Source organism: Pongo pygmaeus, chromosome 14, assembly GCF_028885625.2.
Source record: "Pongo pygmaeus isolate AG05252 chromosome 14, NHGRI_mPonPyg2-v2.0_pri, whole genome shotgun sequence".
Lineage (NCBI taxonomy): Eukaryota > Metazoa > Chordata > Mammalia > Primates > Hominidae > Pongo > Pongo pygmaeus.
Window position 1 is genome coordinate 114,980,215 of NC_072387.2, and position 20,517 is coordinate 115,000,731.

A 20,517-nucleotide genomic window follows, 5' to 3' on the forward strand; every position below is an offset into this window, starting at 1 on the left:
AAGTAATGTGGTGGTCAGTGTCTATTTCCTTTGTTGTATTTATTCTTTCAGTTTCAACATGTGCTTTTCTAATTGTGAGGGGAAAACTAAATTTCTATCTTAGAGTTTAAAAATTAATTGAGATTTAGGAAGTTAAAGTTGCTGTGATTTTTTGCCTGTTTTTTTTATATATATATATATATATATGCCTAAATATATATCAGGGTTTACCTACATATTATAAAGAAATATATTTATAAATGAATTATTTCCTTTACATTAAGATTTATGTTACAAATTAGACAACGGTGACAAAAATGATGTGATAAATATACATTAGTTTTTCTTATACTGAAAGATCTTTATAAACGAATCCATGTTTACTGTGATTAACACTGAACAACAAAAAAGTCTAATGAAGCAGAAACTCATATAATGAATAATTTCAAAAATACGATCATAGAGCATATTTAGATGCCCTTTAATACGATATGTTGAAGGATATATTTCCTTTATGTTTGGCTTTTTTAAGCAGTAAATTTTGCTTTTACTCTAAAGAGTTATCCAAGAACACTCTATGAAAAAACGCATGAAACATTTCAAAGTACAATTTTTCAAGTCAACATGAAGACTCTCATACGAACATATAGTTAGTCTGTGGCAAAGATCTGTTTAACTTATTGAACAAGGTATCAGCAGCATCACAAAACTGGTTGAAAAGACAAATGTGAAGGGCTGAACAAACATCACATGAAAGAATACTAGAATAAGATAATGAGGTTAGGTAGAAAACTTGTTGATATGCCCCAGCAAAACCATACTATTCATTGTTATTTATCTTCCCGGATAGACTTACAGGTTAAAGAAAACACAAAACAAAACTAAAAGTTAATATTCAACTTTACATGGTATTGGACTTAATCTATAATAAATACTAAGACAAACAAAGATTCATTCTATAGGGGAAATAAATAAACCCAAAGTGTGTCTGTTAGGCATTGCTCTAGTGTGACACTGAAATGATATGTTATTTCAATTTTGCATAATTTGTATTTAACATTAGGATACTAATTTTATTCTTTTTTGGTTGCTTTGACCTGGAACCAATTTTATTCTTTTTTGTTTCCTTTAACCAGGAAATGGTACTGCTGAGCTACAAGGAAAATATCGTGTTAAGCTTAGTGTATTCCAACTGCAGGTTTGTTGATTATGAAGTTCATTTCACATGTCAATAACAATATCTAGTATAAAGAAATCGACTAGAAATTAATAGAAAAATATCACATGGCTTCCTACATTGCTAGACTATTGTTGAATGATATTTTGTCTCAGTTTTCTGAATGTGTGTGTCTGTTTACATGTATACCACATTACAACCCAAAATGTATTTCTTGTATTTCAGTCAAAGGTTTTGAAAACCGATACTCGAGATTTCTCAAGCTGATTTTCTCCCTAACTATTGCTATTTGATCATTTTTTCTCTGACAATAAAAAAAGGTCTGAGAGGAATTTTAATAAAAAAGAAGAAAGGACATTGAAACTTATGTCGAGGAACCTTGATCTTCTTATCAAAGTGAAAAGCAATTTGAGATTTTTAAAAATATATAGGCTATAAATTTCCTTCTGAAGTCTATTTCCACTGCATCCCAAAGTTGTGGTAGGTTGTATTTTTGTTTTCTTTCATCTCTAAGTATTTGATCATTTCCCTTGTGATTTTTTTTCCTTAACCAAATGATTATTTAAGAGTGTGTTGTTTAATAGTCACATATTTGTGAACTTTATAGTTTTCTTTTTGTCTTCCTTTTTAGTTTTATTCCATTGTAGTTGAATAACACACTTTGATTTTAAAATTTTTGTGTTTATCAAAACTTGTTTTGTGGCCTAACGTGTTCCACCCTGAAGAACATTTCATGTGCACTTAAGAAGAATGTGCATTCTGCTGTTGGGTAGAGCAGGAGTGTCCAATCTTTTGGCTTCCCTATGCCACATTGGAAGAAGAATAAGAATTGTCTTGGGCCATACATAAAATACACTAACACTAATGATAGCTGATGAGCTAAAGAAAAAAAAATTGCAAAAAATCTCATAATGTTGTAAGAAAGTTTACAAGTTTGTGTTGGGTCACATTCAAAGCCATCCAGGGCCTCATGCAGCCTGTGGGCTGAGTTGAACAAGCTTGGGGTAGATAGAGTGTTACATACTCAACACTCTTCACTACCCTTCCCACATGTTTCTATCTGACTCTCCACTGCCCTTCCCACATATAAATATATATCATATAAATATGTGGTGTATATATGGTATACATGTGGTATGTATATGTGTGTAACACACACCATACAAATATGTGGGAAGGGAGGTGAAGAGTCAGGTTTAGTTGGTTTATAATATTGTTGAAGTCCTCTATTTTCTTAGTGATATTTTTTGTCTATATGTTCTATCCATTATTGAAATTAGGGTATTGATATCTCCAAATAGTACTGTAGAATTTTTATCTTTTTTATTCTGTCAATCTTTGCTTAACATACTTTGGGACTCTATTGCTTAGTGTATATATGCTTGCAAATGTTTTATCATCTTGAAAAATTGACTAATCAACATATATCTTCTTTTGTCACATGTAATCCTTTTGACTTTAAGTATATCTACTCTGATACTAGTATAAAGCTCTTTTTATTGTTAGTATTCAGCTCTTTTTATTGTTACTATTTGCATGAAATATATTTTTCTACTCTTATACTGTCAAACTATTTGTATCTAAAATGACCTTCCTGTAGACAGCATATTGTTAGATCATTTTATTTTTTAATTCATTCTGCCAATCTCTGCCTTTTGATTGGAGGCATTAATCCATTTACATTTAAAAGTACCAATAAGGAAACAGTTAATTTTGCCATTTTATTTGTTTTATGTGTGTCTTGAAGATTTTTTGCCTTTTATTCTTTTTATTTCAGCCTTCTTTTGTGTGTAATTGATTTTTGGTAGTGATTGTTTTTGATTCCTTTGCTATTTCTTTCTGCATATATTTTTACATTTTAAAGAATAAAAAAAAGATTGTAGTTTTTGTGACAATTACTAGCTCCACAATATTTGACCAGTTCCTTAAATTTCCTGAACTCCAGTTTATCCATTGGAAAACATTTTAATTGTTATGAGGAATGCATCAGAAAATATTTAAGTGTCTTTCATAGAGCCTAAGATAGAGTAGGGACTCAATCGATGTTTGTAATGGCTGATTTTGGTTGCCAACTAGACTGAATTAAGAGATACCCAGATAGCTGGAGAAGCATTATTTATTCTCAGTTATGTGCATTAATTATCCTTAATGCTTCAGTAGGCATTGAGTCCAATTTTCTTCTATAAAAAAGGAAACCTAGATAGTCTGACATTTGATTGGAATGATTAAGCTTCCCCAGATATTTATGTAAGGGTTTTTCCAATGAGGATTGACATTTGAGTCAGCGGACTGAGTGAGGAGATCCACCCTCAATGTAGGTGGGCACCAGTCGATTAGTTGGGGGCCCAGTTGAAACTAAAAAGCAGAGAAAGGGTGAATTTTTGCTCATCTCTTCTGGAGTCAAGCCACTTTTTCTGCCCTTGTACATCAATACTTCAAGTTCTCCTTGTTTTGAACTCTGGGACTTGCAGCAACATCCCCTGCCCTGGGCTCTCAGGCATGCACCCTCAGACTTAGAGTTATACCATCAGCTTCGTTGGTTCTGAGGCCTTTGGACTGAGCCATGCTACCAACTTCTCTGGTTCTCCAACTTGCAAATGACCTGTTATGGGCCTCCTCAGCCTCCATAATTGAGACAGCCAGTTCCCCTCATAAGTCCCTTCTCATGTATATCTCTTTATGTATATCCTCTTGGTTCTGTTTCTCTGGGGACCCCTGGCTAATAAAATGTTCCCCTTTTCCTTGCCCAACTATATGTAAGCATAAGTTTATGATAATAAACTATGACATATATGAAGAACTATGTACATATTCTATAATTTTGAGGCTTCTCAAATTAGGTTGTTTTTATAAAATAAAGATTTGACAACCTTCCTAATTTCTGAATGTAGTCACCATCAGCAAAATACGTAAATAAATGATGAAAAGAAGACAGAATTAGAGAAAGAAATAGAAAGAAAGAAACAAAAGAAAAATATTAAAAAGTTATTTGTACCTTATCCTTCCAGTGTTGCAAGCGTTGAGGTCAAAGGCCATGATATATTCCTTTATATTTCCATTTACATTTAACATGACAATATGTACTTAACAAATATTGGCTCAATGAATAAAAAAATCAAAAATCTAACAATAATACTTTAACTGACTTTGTAAATGATTCAAATTAAAGTAAGCATGTTTAATATTTGATCACCTGGAACTTCCTATCTTATATTTATTAACATGCTAATCCTGATGACCCTTAACAACAAAAAAAACCCTTATGAAATTCATTTTTAAGTGTAATATTATAGAGGCATATTCTCTGTGGGGTTACAAGCCCTAGTAATATACATTGTAAATCCTAGCGAGAATGGTTAAAGAGATTCTATTCCCTAGCATGTTAATAACTGAGCACTTACGATCTACACAGCTTAGTAAGTATCTTTTAATTATTCTTTGTTGCTAATGAATAATAAATACAAGTGTCAGGTGGTATAATAAAGGGGATGTTGGCTTTTCTACTGCTTCTGGGAAACTCTGTCTCTTCTAAGGCTTACGTAGGCCAGCAATACCTTTATTTATAAAATTACTCAGCCTACTCACCCATCAATTTAGTAGCTCTTAATAGTCAATCATGTGGTTAGTCATGTGTACCAAGACTGGGTTCCCCCAAGTAACTGGACAATGGAACACAAAGTTAAATTATGCAAATTCATCTGCTGCTGTTTGTCTGCCTCTCAAGAAAGATACAAATTATTCCATCATTGTAGGATTATTTGTAATTCATGTGAAGAAAATAAAGGAAATAGTAAATATAAGTGTATTAGTCTGTTCTCATGCTGTCACGCTGCTAATAAAGACATACCCGAGACTGAGTAATTTATAAAGAAAAAGAGGTTTAATGGACTCATAGTTCCACATGGCTATGGAGGACTCACAATCATGGCAGAAGGCAAAGGAGGAGCAAAATGACATGTCTCCATGGCGATAGGCAAGAGAGCTTGTGCAGGAGAACTCTCATTTATAAAACCATCAGATGTCATGAGACTTATTTGTTACCATGAGAACAATATGGGGGAAAACACCCCCATAATTCAATGATCTCCACCTGGCCCCACCCTTGATATATGGGGATTATTACAATTCAAGGTAAGATTTGGTTGGCGACGCAGCCAAACCATATCAATAAGGAACAAAGGAAATATACAGGCCAGATAATATTATAAGCTTCTTAACTAAAAATAAGGAGTATTCTTAATGACAGGAATAAAAGCCATTATGTCAGGCACATTTGGTTTGAACTACAGCTCCAAACATTCTGGCCAGTTATTTAACCTCTTATGTCTCAATTTCGCCATCTGCCTAATGGAGGAAATAAAAGTATATAATTTATAAGGATATTGTATATACTGTGGTGATAACAGTAAATGACAGGAATAACTTACTCAGTGGCACAGTGACTGCCACAGAGTCATACATGATATACATATACACAAAGTCCTAGCCCCTACTCATCAATTTGTACCTCCCATCAGAGACGCTATGTAGTGGCCCACTTTGATGCTTGCCCTCCATTTACAGCTTAAAGAGGGGTGTCCCCAGCTTCTCTTCCTCTCTTATCACATCCCCATGAGCAGCTCTCTTGGAAAATAATACACAAATATAAATAAAATTCTTAAGTAAGAAACTTAAATCTCTCTATATGTTCATTCAGAGAGCTTTGTCTTCACATAAGAAAAGTCACACAGTTCGGAATTTTTAAAAATCACATTGCCCTTATGTATCAACATGCTAGACTTGGAAACACCACATGTACATAAATGCAGACTTCACTGAAAATCAAAAAATATGATACGTGTGACAGAGGGGAAAGATTAATGGGCTATATGTAGGAGGAAAGGATGCTAGCTGCTCCAAACTGAGAGGTTGAGGAGAATGAAAACGTTGCTAGTAGTGGCTTCAACGAGACAATAGTCATAAACCCGTTTTTCGTAAACAGGTTTTTTAATAAACCAGGACTCTCCCAAACATCCAGAATACATGATCATCCTATGTATAACATAAAGAGACATGGATTTTAGGCCAGTTTTGCATTTCCTAGCTGCATAACTTGATTAAGTCATGACAGATTTCTAGGACTCTTGCCTCATCAATAAAATAAAGAAGAAATGACTTGTATTAGTCAGGCTTCTCTAAAGGGACACAGCTAATAGAACAGAAGTATATATGAAGGGGAGTTTATCAAGGTGTATTGACTCACACAATCATAAGGTGAAGTCCCATACTAGGCTGTCTGCAAGCTGAGGAGGAAGGAAGCCAGTCCAAGTCCCAAAACCTCAAAAGTAGGGAAACAGAGAGTGCAGCTTTCTGTCTGTGGCCAAAGACCCAAGAGCCCCTGCAAACCACTGGTGTAAGTCCAAGATTCCAAAAGCTGAAGAACTTGGAGTCCAGTGTTCAAGGGCAGGAGGCATCCGATATAGAAGAAAGATGAAGACCAGAAAACTCAGAGAGTTTGCTCATTCCACTTCCTTCTTCCTGCTTTTTTCTAGCCATGCTGGCAGCTGATTAGATGATGCCAACACAGACTGAGGGTGAGTCTGTCTCTCCCAGTCCACTGACTCAAATGTTAATCTCCTTTGGCAACACCCTTACAAACACACCCGGAAACAATGCTTTGCCTCCTTCAATCCCATCAAGTTGACACTCGGTATTAACCATCACACTTGGTGATGCATAAGAATCTTCCTAGCTGTCATTCTGAGATAGAAAAGTATATGTGCCTGTTGACTGAAGAAGACTCACAACCTAGATTGCTGGTAATAGGTGCCATATAGAAGATTCATCCTTCTTAACTTCCTAAAAGCATAAATGAGAAACAAGACAGAAATTTGAATGAAAAGTAAAGGAATGGCGCTGCGGGAGAGAATGAGAATGAGAGCAAGGAGCTGTGAGCAAGCTGCTGTTGGAACAGCAGGTAGGAAGGACACTCTTGTGAGGGAGGTTGGAAGAGTTCCCACTCCTGCAGGATGTGGTATCAGGAATCAGGTGAGAGGACCACAGAGGGAAATGGCTGACGAATAATACCCTTCTGTCTTTTCATTTCTTGCTTTCCAATTAATTACCAAGAACCGTCCTTCTGTCACATTGGAGGAGGTATGTGTGAGCAGATGGAGAGGCCACTGGGTCCTTTGTATCTATATTCTTATCTACAGTCATATTTTTCATTTTCCAATTGAGAGTTGCCAATTGAAGTCTGGTTTCTGAAGCAGAGGAAGTTAGATGGAGCTGTAAGTCTGTTTCAAATGTTTGATGTGTCCCTATGTTGTATGCAAGTTATTTAACTTTATTCTTCATGTTTCAACTTAAATATTTTCTCAAAGAGAAATTTTGTGAATAGTTAGTCCAATGATGGCACCCTGATTTAAATTCTGCCCTTTATCTTCAAAGACTCTATCAAAATCATTTTTAAATATATGCTTAGTGCTTGCCTGCCCACAACTGACTGCAAGCTTCATGAAGCCAAGAACTCCATCTGCCATATGCTCAAAGCACACGGTAGGAGCTCCATAAACACTGATTGAATAAATAAATAAAATGAATAACTATTAGTCAAATAAATAAACTCCTGGGGAGAAATGAGTGAAGGTGTCATAAAATAAATGAAATTCTAACAACACTTGAATTACGGGCTGCAAACACGAGAAGGAGGAGAGGCTTTGTATGCAAAAAGAATTTCTGGCTAAATTTTTATATGTTGCTAATTAAGGAACAGACATCTGTAGAAAAAAGTGAGACACGTAAAATTTGCTTTTGTTTTATTATGAAAAATTCCAATAAGTAGTTTGCCATTATTAGATGATAGATAGTACCAGAGATGTTGGAAAATAGGCCCTATATCAGTGCGAACATCTTACCTTTAAAAGCTGTGAGTTTGACTTATTGGCAGGTTATTTCACTGTGATGGCCAGGACAGGGTTACAATTCTGTTATTAAAACATGCAAAAATGATAGAAAACTGAACGTAAAAATCAGTATTGGTAATGGGTGAAATAATTAAAGTACAAAAAGGACAGAAGGTAGAAGGTATGCACCATGGGAGGTTCCTTTATTTGGAGGTTAGGATGGAATCAGTGTTGCTTTAAGAAATACAGAAAGGGCTGAATGTGGATGTATTGCATGAGGTAATTATTTGTATTATTATTATTTTTCGAAGTCAACAATTAACAATGTAAAATATTAGATATTGTTTCATGAAAAGTAAGAAAAACAGTCAAACAAAAACATAGGAGTCATTAAGGGCCTTTGAGAGTTTTAATAATCAAGAATAGAAAGTCACATTATATAAGATTGTTATGGAAAACAGGTAGTCAACAAAAAAAGATAATAGAAACTGATTTCTCTTTGGTGTAGATTGGAAAGGAGATGCCTCAGGCGTTTAAGCAGGGTCAATGGAAACACTTTCTAAGTACCTATTCGAATTAAATTTGTGTCAAGACACAGAAGTATGAGCTGGTGAGCGGGAAGATGAGATGGTGCTAGCGGCACTGTTGTACTGTGAGTCTTTGTTTCACACATGTGTAATGAACGGCCACATAAGAAGCACAACTTATAACATCAAAGTGACTTGTGAGACTACTAAATGAATGTTTTCTCTGGACACATCCAAATTACATCCTAATTGTCTGTATTTTGAGGTTGGCTTCTTTCATAGTAGGTAGTTTACAGCTGGAAAATGCATCTATTTATTTTATATATTGATATATATATTTTTAGAGATGGAGTCTCATTCTGTCACCCAGGCTGGAGTGCCGTGAGGCACAATCATAGCTCACCGCAGCCTCCAAGTGCTGGACTCAAGCGATCCTTGCACTTCTGCCTCCGAGTAGTTGGAAACACAGGCCACCATGCTCAGCTAATTTTTAAGTTTTTTGTAGAGATGGATTCTTGCTTTGTTGCCCAGGCTGTTCTTGAACTGCTAGCTTCAAGAGATACTCCCATTCTGACCTCCCAAAGTGCTGGAAGTACAGGTGTGAACTACCACACCCTGCCAAAAGATATATCTATTTAGGATGTCTGAAAATAAATACAAGGTGAAGGAAGCCCTGGTTATATGTTTAAGTGTTCCAGAAAATGGCTTTTATGATGGGTTTCAATATTCAAGTCATTTATTTGAAGGGAGAAGATAATTTATGAAAGATAAAACAAAGAGAGAAAGAGAGAGAGAGAAGGCATAGGTACAGAGGCCCCAGACTCTATTGCAGCTCTAACACCTGCAAAGAGAGAAAGGAAAGGACTTAGCACTGGGCTGGCAGAGCCTCAGCCTGCAGCGCAACTAGGAGAGCAGTGACCAGGATGAGAGGGGGGCAGGAATGACAGGACACTCATAGGCCAGCCAGGCCCGTCATGGGCCGAGAGATACCTGGGCAAACCTGGTTTCAGCATAAAGGCTGTGATCATTCTTGTCGTCGTTTGTTTTGGTGGCTATAACAAAAAGGCATAAACTAAGTGGCTTCTTATAAACAACAGAAATTTATTGCTCACAGTGCTAGAGGCTGGGATGTCCAAAATGAAGGCACCAACAGATGCTGTTTTCTGGTGAGGGCCCACTTTCTAGGTCAAAGATAGTGCATTCTAGCTGTGTCCTCACAGGACAGAAGGGGTCTCTTTCATAAGAGCACAACTTCCACTGAAAGCCAGCCTGACTCAATCACTTCCCCAGAGTTCCCACCTCTGAATACTATCACATTGGGGATTAGGTTTCAAGCTATGCATTTGCAGGGGACACTAAGATTAAGGCCAGAGCAATTCGATAAGGTACTGCAGTGGAAGGCCCTCAGCAAAACGTGCTCCTCACATGAGAGTCTCCGGGGTGGAGAGAAGAGCAACTTTCTCCCGTGACCACCACCAGCCAGGTCAGTAGGATCTGTGCTGTTAACCTTCTTAAGGGATGACCTGGTCATCTTAGGGTCTTTCATGAAATACCAAATTCTCCAATGCCAAGCAGCCTGCATGGTTCAGACAGCAAGCCCTGTGGATAAGTGACAGTGGTGCTTATCTACACATTCAAAACTTCATTCTTGAATTGAAAGGAATTCCACGGACCATTTGGGATGTCCTCCATCGAAGTATCCCCATAGAATTTTATCTTCAGAGCCTATTTTTAATATTATAATTCCTGTGACATTTTCACCAATTGTTTCACTGACCTGGTTTGAACTCCCTTGAGTAGTTGTATGTGATATAAACATGTCATGTTGGAAAACAGAAATAATAACTACAATGGAAAAGCTTTAAGGATACTTAAATTCAGGTTGTAGATTTCCCTGAAGATTGAAAAAATAAAAAAAAAAAAAAGAAAAGAAAGAAATGCGAAGTTCAATTGTTTTGAAATACGTGTGGAGTGACTGCTGTAAGCCCTTGGTGGTAGTAATTGTGTACTTTGGTGCTTCTTCAGTTTAACTGTTATGTCACCTGAGTTAAAAATGATAGACATTTTGAATTCCAAGCTCTATTTTTGCCCCTTATTCTATACTGTGCAAGAAAACTTCTTTTTCCCCATGATATGTTTTCTATTCAAAGTGAGTGATGCCATTCAAATGGCCAACCAAATTTTCTTCTTAGGGAAATAAAATCAGGGGAGGGCACCTCATTTTGCATGACAGTTCCCAGGTGCTGCCTTTAGGGCTGGCACACACACGACACGTGCAGGAAGCTGGTTCTGGTTAGCACCCCACTTGCAGTGGGGATAATTGGCACATTTGCTCGGCACACACCTCTGCTCCCCACTCCGAACAGAATGCTGCTCGCCACTGCTGGGTTCCTGCACATTTTTGGATTGCTCTGACCCTGATGAAAGGAAAAGTTGCTAACAGATATGAGTGAACAGGTTTGTATAAAGGAATGCCTGCGAGCCAGCTGGCCCTGTGTTTGTTCACTGCAACAGGGACAGGAACCTTGCATGGTCTTAATAAATAGAATCAACTGACTTCATATGTGTTTTGGCACTAATCTAGGGCCTATGGCATCATTTCCTGGGGTTTAGTACAATATTAATAAAAAGGACTATTCCAGATTAGGCACAAATCAATGCTGTATTATAAAACCGTTTTAATTTTTTACTAAAAAAGCAGATGAAATGGGGTTACTGCTGTTTATCACATTGCCTTGAATATCTGTACAACAAGGTTGAGATTTGCTTTATTTTTAAAGTCGTTACTGGTTTATGCTTATTACTTAAAAGAACTATTTTTTTTCTAGATGTATGAAGTAAAATATGGTACATGCCCACAGGTTTAGCATTTGGCTTTGAAGCACACTGAATTTATTATATTTGTTTGTGCAGCTTCTCTTAATCTATTGTGACAACAAATTAGACTCTGATTTAAATTAAAGCAAATTGCAAAATAATTATGTGTTTTTCTTTATTTTTCATCTTCCCTTTCCAACCTAACTGCCATCAGACAATCTGGAAATAAATAAGACACCTTAGGGAATTTTCTTTTCATTAAGGATTATCTCTGGGAAAATAAAATAAAACTATTTTTCATTAAGGTCTTTAAGTTTATTCTTCATAGTATAATAAAATGCTTACTAAAATAGGTAAAAATAACATTTTCTCTCTACCAGCATTTTTCAATTTGTTTCCCCATTTGTGATTTTACTCTGTTTTCCTGTGTTGTGAGATGGATTTGGAGTAAGATGCAGTGAGTGAAACAACTTTGTATTATATGGTAGGAGAACAGCAACAACAAAAACAGTGAGTTAGGTTTTTTTTTCCTTATTCAAAAATAACAATTTATCTTGTTTTTTTGGCTTCAAAATTTATACTGTCACCTTATTTAACATGCTTAAGATTTATTATTAAATGTTCAATCAATTTAGGCTTAAAAATGAAACAAGTACTAGCGGCCAAGCTTGAGAAGCAGGTGCCTAGTGCCTGGTCAGCCACATTGCTTCCCACCCCCCACTTCCCCATCCCTCCCTTTCCTTCAGCCCCAGCCTGCCTCCCCTGCCCACCAGCTCCTACACAGGGATGCAGCCTTTTAGGCTGCTGTAGAAGAACACTTAATCAATGAGGAGTAAAAATCTGGAGAAAGTACTTTTTGTTTATGACCCATGCGCTAGAATAGCCTGTTCTGAACACATAAGTTCCTTCCACATAAGTGGGTAAGATTTCAGTAGCCATTGTTCTGGGAACACGCACACTGGATGTATACATCCACCTTATGGTAGTCAATGTGCAACATCCAAAGGCCATGCTCATCTTGCTTTAATCTATGGAAATGAGAAAGGGTAAATTCAAGATGTGGGCTTAGTGGGAAAAATCAACATTGGAATCAAGATCAACCGTGAATGAGAACCAGTCAGGGCCCCTTTATTGCATTAGAGAGTAGAATTTAGTGTCAAACCCAAATCTCCTTTAATTTGCTGTGGGGTTTAAGTGATGGAAAACTTCTTAGCTCAGGACATGGACAATGAATTTAACAAACATTATTCCAAGCCGACTGAGGCTTTGGAGGAGTATATACACAGGTGTGCACTCAATATACACAGGCGTGCACACAATTTCCAGATATAATAAGGAGTAGAACACAAATTTATTATTATAATTTTCACAAATGTTGATGCACATTTATTGAACTTTCACGTTAAACAAAAATAATTCCATCAGGATGAATGCAATTGTGCTTCACACACCTATAAATGGCACATAATGGCTGGTGGTAATGAGTAATAGATGACAAATGAATCCATTTCCCTGCATACAAGGGATATTATGTGGCATAGCCTGACAAAGGAAAGAAAACAACTCTGCATCCCTCCTGGATATTCTACACTAGAGCTCACTTCACCATAATCATCTAACAAAACAATGATCTAACAGAGGGAAATCTATGCTATAACTGAATGGGTCACTATTAGTAGAAACAGTGTGGTCATGTAAAAAGCCACTCACTCCACACTAGGCATTCAGTATTAAGCCGTCAACAATTATTTAATTATTATACAGCAAAAGTCTGCAAACTGAGAAAATAATAGCCTATAAATTATGTGGAAAATGGACCACCATTTCCATGGTGTCGATAGGTCTAACCCAAAATACATCATTTTCCCTAAAAGAGTGGAGCACTCCTGAATATATTAGCACAAGAAAAAGGCGACAATAAATAAGGGTTTGTGAACAAAATTAAGAAGGTTCAGATAGTGGCAGAGCAAAGCTTAGAACAACACACTGAAACACATCTTGGAAACTCCTTAAAAGCAAATTAGAGATGATGATAGCAGAACACTATGTTCCTAGAGTTCCTCTGTTTAATTAACTTGTCTTAATTTAGAATGTATATGCACACCATCAGGTAAAATACATTCCTGAAACATAAACACATTCAAAGTTCACTGGATTTCATTCTTGGCTTCCTGAACCAAAAGATAAATGTAATTTTTCCTGTGATAATAGGCTTAGTGGGGGAAAAAAAACAGTTATATCTTTATTCAAAGGCTGTCCCATCCTCAGCTATCTTTCATGACTTACATATTTAAGTACTCAAGAATAAGAGGGATATGAATATTTACATGAAAATAAAGTCAGTTTGAAAAGAAGTGGAGGAATACCTTTCTACTTTAATTTTCATATTCTCATTTTTATTTGTACTCTTGTAAGAAGTTTATTTCTCTTTTAAAATAAATTATTTCAGGAATTTTGCCATTGTATTTTCAAGTTTTGGATAGTCCATTACCACTATTTTCTTCTGTGATAGTTATTGTTACAAAAACACCATTCACAGAGAATAGTCAACATGTTAATATCAGCTGCAACATGTGGAGTATTATTTTTCTTATGGGTAATTCAACATGACCAAGGACGATTAAGACAAAAATTGATTTTTTGTCCCATGTAAACATAAATTGAAATGTAATAGAATATGAGGTTATGACATGATTTTCCCATTTCTGTGTTTTTTAGGTTATTCTCTTCCTCCTTTCATAAATCAAGATTGTCAAGAAGGAATAGCTTAAATTATTACGTCGGCATTTGGGAAATACTATCGTATGATGTTGCCTGAGTTGATGCAGTTTTATTATACATGTAGTAAAAGGTATTGTTCCATGGTTTCTGCATTAAAATTATTTTAGGACTAGGCCAGGCATGGTAGCTCATGCTTATAATCTCAGCACTTTGGGAGGCCAAGATTGGCGGATCCCCTGAGGTCAGGAGTTCAGCCTGGCCAACATAATGAAACCCTATCTCTACTAAAAATACAAAAATTAGCTAGATTTGGTGGCACACACCTGTAATCCCAGCTACTCAGGAGGCTGAGACAGGAGAATCACTTGAACCTGGGAAGCGGAGGTTGCAGTGAGCCGAAATCACGCCATTGCACTCCAGCCTGGGCAACAGAGTGAGACTCGTCTCAAAACAAAATTATTTTAAAATAAAATGTATGAAAGTAATAAGCTCCTGAGGATTTATGATATAAAAGTGTTCATATTTGGAGTTAAAGTTAAGCTTTGGGCTCTAAATAAGCACATTCATAATTAGGTACTGTTAGTCACTGTCTCTAACAGGGTAATACCGATTAAGAGGAGGAACCCATCTACACACAGAGGTCTTCCACAGCCGTCCATAGCAGCAGTGTCTTCACAGGAGAGCGGTATTTCTAGCAGCCTATTCCACATCCAAGTCCCTGAATGCAATTCCATAATTAGTTTGCTTGGAACAGACCTCAGCCTCAACGTTCAGATTCCTTCAACGCTTGTATAGACATTCAGGCCATATCAGCCTGAATGTGCCCAATCTCATCAGATTCCTTCGGTGCTGAGAATATCCTCTAGAGAGAAATCTCTGACTTAGTTTCCTAATCTGGCATTAATCAAAAAGTGGCCATTCTTGGGGCAGAGGGCTACCGTGGCCCAGTGGACTCCATTGGCTTTGAGTTTCATGGGTCCATCCATGAACCAAGCTATACATCAGCTGGAATATCTTTGAACCATGAGCCCACTTAGCTAAAGGAAAGAAGGGGTCACCCGCTGTGGACCATTCAGTTACCCCAACAAGAGAGCCACTGGTTCATGGAGTCGACTGATACCTTGGGGCCCCAGTTCAGCTCACTATAGAACATACCATTTCCATTTAACGATGGAGCTTTGCCCAACCAGTTATATTATTAGCAGGGTTAGAGAGTATCCAATTGAGGGTCGACAGCTCATGTGGTAAGGGTTGATACTGCACTACAGTGGACAGGGGCTTCATTTCCACTAGGGCTCCATAACTGGGCAGGTGATGGTATTGGAAGGGAGTGCATCTTGCAGCTGCCCCAGGTAACTGATGTATTCAAAATATGAGGGGCTTATGCACCCAGTAGTGGTCTCTTGTTGCCACAGGTTTCAATCATATGGGTAGGTGTCATTGAGACCTGTAGTGCCATTGGGCTGGTGGGATCCATTGGCCCAATGACAAGGCCCATGTCAGTGTATGTTGCACAGCCTCAAGACCCTACTCTTGTGGGTTTCCCATTCAAAAGTGGACAACTTTCAAATAACCTTGATTAAAGGGTCCAAAAGAATTCCCAAATGTGGTATATGTTGTTTCAAATAGCCAAACCAGTTTATGAGCTGTTTAGCCCCTTTCTTGTTGGTGGGGGCTGCCAAGGACAGCAACTTCTGTTTAACTTTATGAAGAAAATTCCTTTAATTACCAGTTTATGTGGCTCCCAAGACTGTAGTTTTTGACCAGGTTCCTGAACCTTATCTGGGTTAACAGCCCAGCCTGTGCATGCCATAGTATCTATGACTTTACACAGGGCCTGGTCAACATTTTCTCAAACCTGAAGTGAGGATGCCATCAATATAATGTAGGACAAATACTTCAGGAAATAGTTGGGCTTGTTGCAGATCTAGCCCTACCCACTGATGGCACGTTGCAGGGAATCTGAGGTATTCCCATGGAGGCAGAGTGAAAGTGTACTGCAGGCCTTCCATGTGAACACAAATTATTACTCACCATCATCCTGCAAAGGTACTGAGAAAAACATGTGAGCCATGTAATAGCAGAGCACCAGCCCCCCATAGGACTGCCACCACCCAGTAATGGCAAAGATGACAGGTCCCACAGGGGCCAAGTATGGCACCTAGCATTCAATCTGTCTTTGTTCACCTTCAGCTCCTAAGCCCCTGAAGCCTTCATATGGCCCAGACTGGGCTAATAAATTGTGACAGAGAGGTGCATAGCACTCCTGCCTGCAGCATGTATTGTATTAAAAAGGTAATGCCCTATTCTCCCTATTCTCTGCCTGGTCTGCAGTTCTGCTTTTGTGGAATAAGCTGTCAGGACTTGGGTAACTTAGGTGGGGGTGGGAGTGATCTTGACCTCTGGTTATGGCTGGAATCCTTGTTGTGCGGGGCATCCCCCCGAGCCTGTGGTGATGTTTCATGCTGCAAGCAAAGTGTCAGTGCCGCGAATGCACTCAGCAATGGGAATCATGTTCAGTTTCATCCAGAATGACCCAAAGGCCCCTACCACAAACACGTGTGAACTTATCTGCCATGGATCACCACATTTTGTCCAAAACTCTTTGTGTTAGTTCATTCTCATACTGCTATAAAGAACTGCCTGAGATTGGGTAATTTACAAAGAAAAGAGTTTCAATTGACTCACAGTTCAGAATGTCTGGGGAGGCCTCAAGAAACTTATAATAACGGCAGAAGGGAAAGCAAACACGTCCTTCTCCACATGATGACAAGAAGGAGAAGTGCTGAGTAAAGGAAGAAAGAGCCCTTAAAACACCATCAGATCTCGTGAGAACTCACTCACTATCATGAGAACAGCATGGAGGTAACTGTCTACTTGATTAAATTACCTCCTACCAGGTCCCTCCCATGACACAAGGAGATTATGGAAACTAAAATTCAAGATGAGATCTGGGTAGGGACAAAGCCAAATCATATCACTCTTCCCCTGGCCCATCCCAAATCCCATGGCATCACATATCAAAATGCAATCATGCCTTTCCACAGTCCCCCAAATTCTTAGCTCATTCCAGCATTAACCCAAAAGTCCATGTCCAAAGTTTCATCTGAGACAGGCAAGTCCCTTCTGCCTATGAGCCTGTAAAATTGAAAACAAGTTAGTCACTTCCTAGATACAATGGGGGTACACACATTGGGTAAATATACCCATTCCAAGTGGGAGAAATTGGCCAAAATAAGGAGACTACAGGCCCTAAGCAAGTTGGAAATCCAATAGGGCAGTCATTAAACCTTAAAGTTCCAAAATGATCTCCTTTGAACTCCATGTCTCACATTCGGGACACACTGATGCAGGAGGTGGGCTCCCACAGCCTTGAGCAGCTCTGCCCCTGGGGCTTTGTAGGGTACCAACCCCCTCCCAGGTGCTTTCACAGGCTGCTGTTGAGTGTCTGCAGCTTTTCCAAGCATATGGTGCAAGTTGTTGGTGAATCTACAGTTCTGGTTTCTGGAGAATGGTGGCTCTCTTCTCACAGCTCCACTAGGAAGTGCCCCAGTAGGGACTCTGCACTGGGGCTTCAACCCCACATTTCCCTTTTGCACTGCCCTCGTAGAGGTTCACCATAACAGCTCCACCCCTGCAGCAGACTTCTGCCTGGATATCCAGGCATTTCCATACATCCTCTGGAATCTAGGTGGAGGTTATAAAACCTAAATTCTTGTCTTCTGTGCCCCCACAGGCCCAACACCACAAGGAAACTGCCAAGGCTTGGGGCTTGCATCCTCTGAAGCAACGGCTCAAGCTGTACCTTTGCCCCTTTTAGCCACAACTGGAGCTGGAGTAGTTGGGATGCAGGACACCATGTCTCAAGTCTGCATAGGGCAGGCAGACCCTGGGTCCAACACATGAAACCATTTTTCCCTCCTAGGCCTCTGAGCCTGTGATGGGAGGGACTGCCATGAAGGTCTCTGGCATGCCCTGGAAACATTTTCCCCATTGTCTTGGTGATTAACATTCAGCTCCTTATTACTTACACAAATTTCTGTAGCAGGCTTAATTTCTTCTTTTTTATTGAATGGTCAGCCTGCACATTTTCCAAACTTTTATGCTCTGCTTCCTCTTGAATGCCTTGCTGCTTCAAAATTCCTCCCACTAGATACCCTAAATCATCTCCCTCAAGTTCTGCACATCTCTAGGGCAGAGGCAAAATGCTGCCAGTCTCTTTGCTAAAGCATAGCAAGACTGACCTTTACTCCAGTTCCCAACAAATTCCTCATCCTCATCTGAGACCACCTCAGCCTGGACTTCATTGTCCATATCACTATCAGCATTTTGGTTAAAGCCATTCAACAAGTCTCTAGGAAGTTCCAAACTTTCCCACATTTTTCTGGCTTCTTGTGAGCCCTCCAAACTGTTCCAACCTCTGACTGTTACCCAGTTCCAAAGTCGCTTCTACCTTTTCATGTATCTTTACAGCAGTGCCCCACTCTCTGTAGTATCAATTTACTGTATTAGTCCATTCTCACACTGCTACACTGCTATGAAGAAATACACGAGACTTAGTAATTTAAAGAGAAGAGAGATTTAATTCACTCACAGTTCAGCATGGCTGGGGAGGCCTTAGGAAACTGACAATCATGGTGGAAAGGGAAGCAAACACGTTCTTCTTCACATGGCGGCAGGAAGAAGTGCCAAGCAAAGGGGAAAAAGCCCCTTATAAAACCATCAGATCTTGTGAGAACTCACTCACTATGATGAGAACAGTATGGAGGTAACCGCCCACGTCATCTCTCCCATGACACATGGTGATTATGGGAACTACAATCCAAGATGAGATTTGGGTGGGGACACATTAAACCATATCAACCCCAATGTCATCAGTTTATTCCTACCCTTGCAGGGGCCTGGGATTATTAACTTTCAGGCACTAGTATCCAAAAGTTTTGTAAAAGTCAGAATCCCTCACTTCTTCCCTGCTGTCTTCACAGGGACCCTGTTCCTGGCAGAGACCTGAGGACATTGGCCCTACCCCTTTTATTGTTTTTGAAGGAAGTAAGGTCGGACTACCTTTGAGTTGGCCATCCCCCTTAGTTTACTTATCATTCTTACAGTCATAATGGTCCTCTTCACAGTACTGGTCTGGGTTAAGGGAAGACCTTGGTACTTGTACAGTCCCCCTTCCTCAGTCTCTGCTTAGGGATTGGAGGTCTGCTGTGCTGGACTCAATCAAGATCATTCCAGTCCTGCAAGTCCTTCTCCCCTTGTTCCACTATAGCTTTGTTTTGTCTATTTCCTGTTTCAACAGCAGGAGGCACATTCCTGTATGGCTTGGACCTGGCCTCTCCTTCCTCTTTTCTCAATTGTCCTTTGAATTCCATTTTTGGCCCCTTAAGCATGGCTTCTCATTACAGGATTTCTCCATTCCTTTCCCCACAATCATTCCAGGGGAAAGGATTAGACAGATGGCATCTTCTTTTGGGGAGGCTTCTGATGCTTGAAGTCCACCGGTGCACTTGGGGACGAGAGTGTGTCACCTATGTCCCCAGGGACAGGGTCACATAGCCAAATATCTATGACGTACACCTGAAGAGCCATTATGGTCTCCTGAATGGCTTCCCAGGGGTCTTTCTTCTAGGAAAATCCTTTTTATTTGGGAGTACCACACTCACGTGCCCCACAACGTGGGTCAAAAAAGGCACGAGTTTATCCTTGTCTCTGTCTTGTTGGTTGTCCTGCTCAACAAGGTCAAAAATGTGGAGCAGAAGGAGGTCAAGTTATCTTTCCCAGACTGTGCCACTTGGTCTGAGATATTTGGGTCTGCAAAAACCCCTCACTGAACAGGCTCACCAGCCTACTGGTATGGGATTGCCCTAGCTTCTACCCATACCTGTCCTTCAGTTTTGGTACTTCACTGTCAAATAAGGACCTCATTTCAGCTGTTTTGCTCCCAGCAATGCTATGAGTGGATTAGCAACACCCTGGGTGGTTTTGTGTGGAATGAAAACAGGTCTTGAGGCCAGGGAGCAACCAGGATCTGGTAGAGCTCCTTGCACAGGGCCCTTGACTTCTCTCAAGATGATGTTTCCGCGTCATCTCTGCAGAGGGGCTCATTATGGTGCACCTCTTCCACACTGAGCCAGGCAGTGTACAGATCTGCTTAGCCTTCCTACTTACTTGTACAGAGCTACGTTATCAACCAGAGACGTGCACAGAGGGTCTCCTCGAGTCTTTCCTGAGTATGTGTACGGCAAGAATAACCCTAGCCCTTTCTGGATTTCAAGGAACGCGAAAGCCCTTATTCTCCAAAGCTTCTCCTTTCCAGGTTTTCCCCACAAGCTGCTTGTTAAGTCTATTATTTGCTCAACTATTAACCATTGCTTCAAGTAGCAGTGACTCAATCATTTCCTTGTATAAG